Source organism: Patiria miniata, unplaced genomic scaffold (genome assembly GCF_015706575.1).
Source record: "Patiria miniata isolate m_02_andy unplaced genomic scaffold, ASM1570657v1 HiC_scaffold_29, whole genome shotgun sequence".
Taxonomy (NCBI): Eukaryota; Metazoa; Echinodermata; class Asteroidea; order Valvatida; family Asterinidae; genus Patiria; species Patiria miniata.
In genome coordinates, this window is record NW_024037068.1 from 1,741,119 (window position 1) to 1,749,853 (window position 8,735).

Genomic DNA, 8,735 nt, shown 5'->3' on the forward strand with positions numbered 1-8,735 from the left:
CCGACAAAAAAATTCAAACAAGTCAGTGTAACAATACTTGCTATAATATGCTAACCCCCCAAATCCTTCTATTTGTGAAAACTGCAGCAAAAGCAAATGTTGTATAGCCTATTCCCTTAAAAAAAACCCAGCTTTTCGAACCCGAGCCCCATACGCATCCCGTATGCGTACCATTTTTATAGGGACCATAAGAAATCGTACGCGTACGGGATACGTATGCGGATCGGAAAAGAAAATCGCGTAACATTGCTATTTAATCTAGCACACTATCGGACACGTACATCTCACATCGAGGTATTGGAATGTATTCATGTAAGTCCGGTGAAAAGTCACATCGAATAGTGATTCAATCGGCCACTTTTTCCAAGCGTATACGTATCCCTACGCGTACCATAATTCATTCTAATGGTCCCTATTCATTAATTTTATTAGGTATGACAAGTCACTCCACTTGTCAAAGCAGTATTATCGCCATGATTTTGGACGCTTTCCCCAGAGAGCCCACCGAACCCTTCTTTATATACGTTTCCTATATATTTCTGCTTTTCCTCATCAGCTCCCCAGCGGCAGCCGATGCAGCAGCCTCCCATGGTCCAAGTCACTGTGCCAGCCCAGAACACTTCCCAGATAGTAACCGTGGGTGACTGTCCCGTCTGCCGAATCGGCAACATGAGGACGCGGTGCCGGTGCTCGCCGGGGCTGCTCTCCTGGTTTTGCAGTACCGAGAAGGTCTGCTCTCACTGCGGGGCGCGCTAATATGGCGCGTAAGCAGGTGCACCGGTGTAGCCAACAACGATGGCCACAAGCCAACAACGACTACGAGGACAACCATAACCACTTCAAGCCACCACACCCACCACGAACCACCAACGCTGCAATGACCACAACCACTACGAAGCACAACAACCACAACAACCGCAAACCACAACAACCACTGCAAACCACAACAACTGCAAACCTCTGCAAACAACGACGACGACATGACCTTTCACTAAATATTCCATGTGTGAATAAATGTGGACAGGAGGATATCATAATCTTCGGTATTCAACTGTTTTTATTGTTTAGGTTTATCTGTGTGGTTTTGTGTGTATATGAAGTGAACATAATGATTGCTATTACAAGGTACATAGTATGTACCTTGTAATATCATGTACTACATACGCAATATCAGTTTACAAAATACACGGTACCACCAGGCCTAAAATATGCAGTAGCTAGTTGTAAGTATACAAGTTTATATATATTCAGAGACCGACAAAAATGAAGCCTATATTAGGATGATTTCACATTCAGAAAGGGCCCTCAACCAGGTTTATAGACCATGGCGAAAGCCATGGTCTATAACATTTGAGCAGATTTGCTGATTAATTTTGCAAGACAACCGCATTTTGACCTCCAGATTTTGACCAATCAGCGGGCGCTTTCTATATCGGGTCTTCGGTTATTCGCCGTTGTTGCGTTAATATAGACATGGAAAAAAAAAAAAACCTAGACACAGCAACAAAGTTTGTGGTCACGCGCTCTGTATTGTGTTACGCGACACGCGCCGGGCTGTTGTTGTATTATAAAACACTACATTCGAATTGACCAATCACAGTTTAAGTCCTGATTTGGGAATGAAATTACGTCACGATTTAGTAAAGTGGACTCCGATTGTCTGAGGCATGAAATCGCATAATTCTGCATGCTTTGACATATCAGACGTTATACAGGAGACTTGGCTCCGAAGATAACGTGTGATACTCACACTACAACAAGGTCACGCAAACGCAAAAACGTCTGGTTCTCAACAACAGGACCACATTAGGCCTACATCATCTTACACACAAGATCCCTATTCAACACATTTAGTAGAGGGCGCATTACTCATGCGACACCGTCTTTGTTCAAAAATCGAGGTACAAGATCTTTATAGGCTGGAAGTTTAGGACGCTACTGTCCACACAGAAAGAAATGATTGTTAAATTGCTATTTTTCGAGCAATACAAAAAGTTATCCACTTTTGAATGAAACATCAAACGAACACAATCGGCCCACGTTTTGTTATGGAACAGTTACTTATTTCGAGAAAAATCGAAATATCAACATGTCAAGAATCAGGGCCCTTTTTTTTTGTTGGGCGCCCCCAACGGAAATCAATCGAATTCCAGCTCCTTTCCACCCCCAAATCACCACCCCCCCCCCATTTTTGCTCGAAATTTCTGTAATCGGATGACGATCAGGGCCCCCTGCAGATTTGGGCGCATTTGTTGCGGAACCGTAGTAGTGAGTAGGGTCTTCATCGGACAAGACAAAAGAATTTTATGCATAATGCACAAAGACAAAGGACTCATTAGCATATCAATGAAACCAATTAGCATATCGATGGATGATGTTCGCATAATAAAAGAGTGCATGGGCGTGTGTAAGTTTTACCGGACAAAGGATGGGTCTAAAAAATGTATTGGACAAAGGGGGCAGCCCACCCGGCTAGATGGAATAGCGGACAGAGGAAAGACCTGAACCGGAATAGTGGACAAAGGGAGACTTGAGCCGGATTATGAATGTCAAACGTTTGAAATGACCAAGACTATCATTTGTATTCATTCAAAGCAGTGTGCAAACAGTAAATAATAAAAACAAAATGCAGGCCACACCAACAGAGCGCCAATTAAGCCGACTATAGCTGGAAATCTTGTGAAAAAATGTTTTTACTCTGGTAAAAATGGAGAGTGTGAGCGACCTTGGGAGAAGTTAATGATGAATCCCGGTCTATCAAGAGCCGCTATGTATAGAAATTTAGAGGAAAACTAATTTTGTGAATGGGGGCAATGTTTTAACGCGCTTATAGAGTGGAAACGACGCGAATATAAAAATGCCACGATTGAACGATTTTTGAATGCCTGTCGATTTTGCGGTATTGATCATTAAACGCTTACATTTTTTTTGCTGCAGTTAACCATTACCCTTCCCCCCTTCCAAAAAAGAAAGAAAGAAAGAAAGAAACAATTATGATTGGCTAATTGAAGAATTTATCTTTTAGTAAATTATTATCGAGTACGGCGAACATCGTCTAGAATGGAACAACCCCTAAGATTTGTTGCGAATGACTGATCCCGGTAGTCCATTGTGCAATCCACACGGACAAGTTCGTGTACGTGTACAGACATGCAAGAGTTTCTTCTAGTCGAGTTTTAAAAAAGTTTGAAAAATTAATTTATGTATTTGTAGTAAACAAACACTCACCGGTGAACAGCGTACTTGCACGGTATAGTCAGATGATTGTTTTAACCATGGAGGAATTGTGTTAATAATAGATCAGAGAGCTAATGAATCCATGCGTTCTAGATCTATACGGAGACCGATGGTCGATCACCCCTCGATGACCGCACCGATCATGGAGCAAATAAATAACTCCGTGCTTCTGCACCGATACTTGCCTTGTCATATGGTGTGTGTTATCCAGGTGCAATAACAATTGCACAATACAGTCGACTCTCATTATATTATAAAGAGCACTTTTATAAAGAGGTTCTGCTTTCATAACAAAGAAGAGGTAATAAAGAGGTAATTTGGCTAGTCCCATCGACCTTGTTATAACGAGAGTCGACTGTATTCTTCCACATTACCGCCAGAACCATCTATGTACGTATATCTGTGTGCGGTGGTCGTAGAAAATACAAACTTTCAGGGTCGGCTCGGTGTGTACAGTATGTGCACGTACATCTGTATTAAGGGACTGACTGCATCCTACATGTACACTGTATATTTACACCGTCCGATCAGATAGCGCTGTTTCCCTTATCCATAAAGACGTAATTCTTTCAAGACGTGTTCATTATATCGATTATCTTTCACCGACTTAACCTACCTGCATGTACAGTGGGGGATGGATTATTGAGCGTTCTAAATATCGATTGCCAGGAGTTACGCAACAGTAGTGAACGCTGACTCCCTTTATTGGATAATGGGACTTAATTGGCAGCGCACGGCATGTGCGGGAGCTTCAAAAATCTGTACGTGAAAGAAGTCAATGAAGTTGACTGACTAAACATGATTTCAAGCCTTAATACCCCTTTATCGCTGTCTGTACAAGAATGCACCGAACCCTAGTGTACCACCGTGCCGGACTTGTTTACAAAATCAAGGATATATATATATAACTAGGTCTTTTTGTGTTAAAGCAATAGTACGTACTTCTATTTTATATTGAAGATTTAGAGTGTCATAAGGCAACTAACTTTTTTTACCCCAACAAAGTCCCAAAGTTGGACACGGTGCGTGATAAAGCCATACATGAAGCATTAAAGACCGTAAACATTTCGGGGATTATTGACAGGGCGTGTCCAAACACTAATTATATGACTGCTTGACAGTAGGGCTTTCCCGATTGTTTAACTGTAAGACAACACCAACAAAGAAAAATACAACTGCAGAAAGTGTATACATGATAACATCATTGCTTTATTGACGTCATTTCTCAATGAAACACTCGTGTTTTTTTTAAATTTGTTTTTAAATGTATTCTTTGCAATTAAATCATCAGTGATCTTAATGTAACGTTGACTAGTCATTAATCGTCACTGTCTTCCTCGTTAACGTCATCTTCATCTAATTGATGGAACAGGCCGTCAAATTTGGCGTGGTGTTTAGATATCACCCGGCTGACAGCCGTGGGCAGTAGAATACCGGAATGATTGACTCTGTCTTCGATCTCGTCCACAATTTCTTGATGAGTATCATTATCTTTCAGATGTATGTAACTTGACAAAAAATCTTTGTATTTGTTGAAAAAGATTCGCTTGACTGCCCACAGGGTCTTTCTGTTGGCCTTTTCCGTGGCCTGATCTTCACTCATGCCCTCGTTGATGTACTTTTCATGTTTTTCACTCCACATCTCATCAATCGCTTCTTTTGCCTCTCCCAACCAGTCTAAATAGGCTGCATTGTCTTCCAAATCAGAACTAGACTCATCTTCATCAGATGATTCGTCATCTTCCACCTCCGTGACGGATTCGGAATCATTTTCCTCAAGATCTTCGTCTTCATCATACGTAGATTCAGTTTCATAGTTTTCCATTTCCGGATCTTCAAATCTACTGCTTTTAAATTCAGGTTCAGAATTATCCACCTCAACTTCGTATATATCGGATTCATCTTCAGCATGTGCATTTTCGGTATGTCTCAAGAGGTTATATCTCCGTCCAAAGCGTTTGTCACACTGGTGACAAGCATAGGGTTTGACTGCAGAAATAGTATTCATGTTGAAGCTTTGAAGGTTAATCTCCGAATGGTAAGGAACGGATGAAATCATTTAATATATATCTACTTATTTGGTTACTCATTTCGTTACTCATTTACTCATTTCGTTACTCATTTACTCATTTGCTACTCATTTTGTTACTCATTCACTCATTTGCTACTCATTTGATTACTCATTCACTCATTTGCTACTCATTTACTCAATTCGTTACTCATTCACTCATTTGCTACTCATTCACTCATTTGCTACTTATTTGGTTACTCATTCAATCATTTGCTACTCATTTCGTTACACATTTGGTTACTCATTTCGTTACTCATTTACTCATTTCGTTACTCATTTACTCATTTCGTTACTCATTTACTCATTGCGTTACTCATTTACTCATTGCGTTACTCATTTACTCATTTCGTTACTCATCATTACTCATCATTTAATCAAATGAGTAAATGAGTAACGGAATGAGTAAATGAGTAACTCTATAAGTGCGTTAAAACATTGCCCCCATTCACAAAATTTGTTTTCCTCTAAATGTCTATACATAGCGGCTCTTGATAGACCGAGATTCATCATTAACTTCTCCCAAGGTCGCTCGCACTCTCCATTCTTACCAGAGTAAAAACATTTTTTCACAAGATTTCCAGCTAGTCGGCTTAATTGGCGCTCTGTTGGTGTGGCCTGCATTTTGTTTTTATTATTTACTGTTTGCACACTGCTTTGAATGAATACAAATGATAGTCTTGGTCATTTCAAACGTTTGACATTCTTAATCCGGCTCAAGTCTCCCTTTGTCCACTATTCCGGTTCAGGTCTTTCCTCTGTCCGCTATTCCATCTAGCCGGGTGGGCTGCCCCCTTTGTCCAATACATTTTTTAGACCCATCCTTTGTCCGGTAAAACTTACACACGCCCATGCACTCTTTTATTATGCTAACATCATCCATCGATATGCTAATTGGTTTCATTGATATGCTAATGAGTCCTTTGTCTTTGTGCATTATGCATAAAATTCTTTTGTCTTGTCCGATGAAGACCCTACTCACTACTAACCACCATAGGAAACCCCTTTGAAACGCTGCCCACCCCCCCCCAGGTCACGCCCCCTGAAAAAAAACCACTGTCGCGGAATATTTTGACAACGAACGATGGACGACGCCATTTTGACATTATAGGTTCCAGACCAGTAAATAAACTTCCATTTACCCCAATGATAAATGCTCCCACTGCAGAAATTCGGGAAAAATACTCACAACTCTCCAAGGTGTTCGAGACACACATCAAATTAAAGCTCATTTCATCATCTTTCATTTTCTATTCAATTTACGGGGGGTCAACTGATGACTTTTAGGAGAAATTTCCATCCGAAGATGATCACCCCTTAAAATAGTCCTGAAGCCCATCGCCATTCTGAAAAACGATGCCTACACTCCATTGCAAAATAGAGCGCTTTTAGGGCCCCAATTTCATCCAAATTGAGCGGAACTACAAGCTCACAGTCCTGTGCACGGCTTCCACCCATATTTTTGACAAACCCTCCAGTTCATGGCCCACAGTATGTTCAAATACTGAAGATTTCGAGGGCATGCATATCGTGATTTGGCCGGCGTAGGCAATTTCGGACCGATTTACTGGTCTGCAACCGTAAACAACTCCGTATAAATATGCCGGTGTAGTGTGAATTTAGGTCTATAAAATACAGACTCATTGGTAGTATTGCGCATGCCTAACCAAGGATTGTGAACGTTCAGCCATTCAAACGGTGAAAGGCACCGGATTTCATAGGAGTCCAGACTTACTGGAAAAGTGTTGAAGACCCGCCATCTTGTGTTTTATAAACCGTTTAAGACCGGCCACGTGACGGGCTCTGGGCCAATAGGAATAGACAGTGTCTTTATGTATTTATGAATACCTTTTTAAGTTGCAATACAATGGGCATGAATCAGATTACAAAACATTATTCTGAGTCTCAAAAGAACTAATATGAGAATCAACGGAATGCTCTCAAAAGTCTTTACTTCAATCGATCCTTGCATTATGAATAATATTAATCCGTCAAGTTTTAAAAAGAAAACAGCTTTTGCCAAAAATTATCCTTCTCTCACAAGCCCTCGTGTGCCATTTATCAAAGCCAACGCTGTCGTATAACATGCTACCCCCTGAATATACCGTTTTATGATAATTACAACAACTGCAAATGACTACATTCCCTTGAGCTCTGCTTATCTTGTTTACAACACTCGGTGGGCTGTTTATTCGAGAATCACGATGAAACTGCACCCAGTACTGCGCCGGTTGGTTTTTATAGCTTCATGTTTGTGTAAACAAAGGCTGGTTTTGGAATCGTCATGGCATGTGGGCAGTGTGGATGATGTACATGTACATCCCATGTGCTGTACATAGTACAAGCACATGCAGCTGGCGGTACTATGAGCTAGGGGGACTGCCCAAACAATGAGGACTGCATGCTTTTGCGCATGCTCCGAGAATTTGCGCATGCTCCTAGGGGGTATTTTAACCCCCCCACATATTTTGTAAAGACTGCCCTTTTCTATTCAAATGCCTTTTTTTTTCACCAGCGCTTACCCCCCCCCCCGCCAATATTTTGTAAAGAGTGCCCTTTTTTAACAAGTGTCTTTTTTTTCTGAACAAGTGCCCTTTTAAAAGTATGTGGTTGCCTTTCTGGTACCATCGGCCATTGCGGGTGCCTTTTTTGTTAAATTCGCGCATGTATCTCCGTTAGAAGCACCATATATTGTCCGTTAGTGTGCGTTATCGTCGGTTTTGAACAGTGCTCCCATCGTACGCCCCCCTCCCCCCCCCCACCATTTCATTTTACGGAGGCCAAGTGTAAGGGGAAAAAAACGTGTCTACATTTCACCACGGATGTGCAAGTGCCCTTTTCAAAAAGATTTCACCCCCCCCAATAAAAATGACCGCGCTACTCCACTGCATGACCTCACTTTTGTGAAAACTTTGTATTGATGGATGGCGTAAGTGGAATACACTGACATTATAATAGCCTACTCTACTCGTCGTGCATGAAGGTACATGTCTCTGGTCCTGCGTGCTACTGAAGCCCGTTAGGGCCAGGTACTTCTTTCTCTTTAACGGCGGTGCGTAATGCGTTTCTCTTTCACGACAGCTATAGTCTCGCTTTCATAACATGCAACTCGCGGCCGCGACATAATTATCTCGCGGCCGCGAGATAATTATGTCGCGGCCGCGAGTTAGTATGTCGCGGCCGCGACATCGAGTTACATGTTATGAAAGCGAGGCTAGCTGCCGTGAAAAAGAAACGCACCGCCCTGAAAGAGAAAGAGGTACCTGGTACGGGTAACCGGCTATATTTATTGTGTAAAGTTGCCAGATCGAGGCTCTGCATGCCCAAGGCGGAAGTGTGAAAAGAGCGATCTCGCTACACGTCCACCTCAAATACCGGCAGAGTACTTGTGAAAATTTCGACCTACACTGCACGACCGTTTTAGGATAAA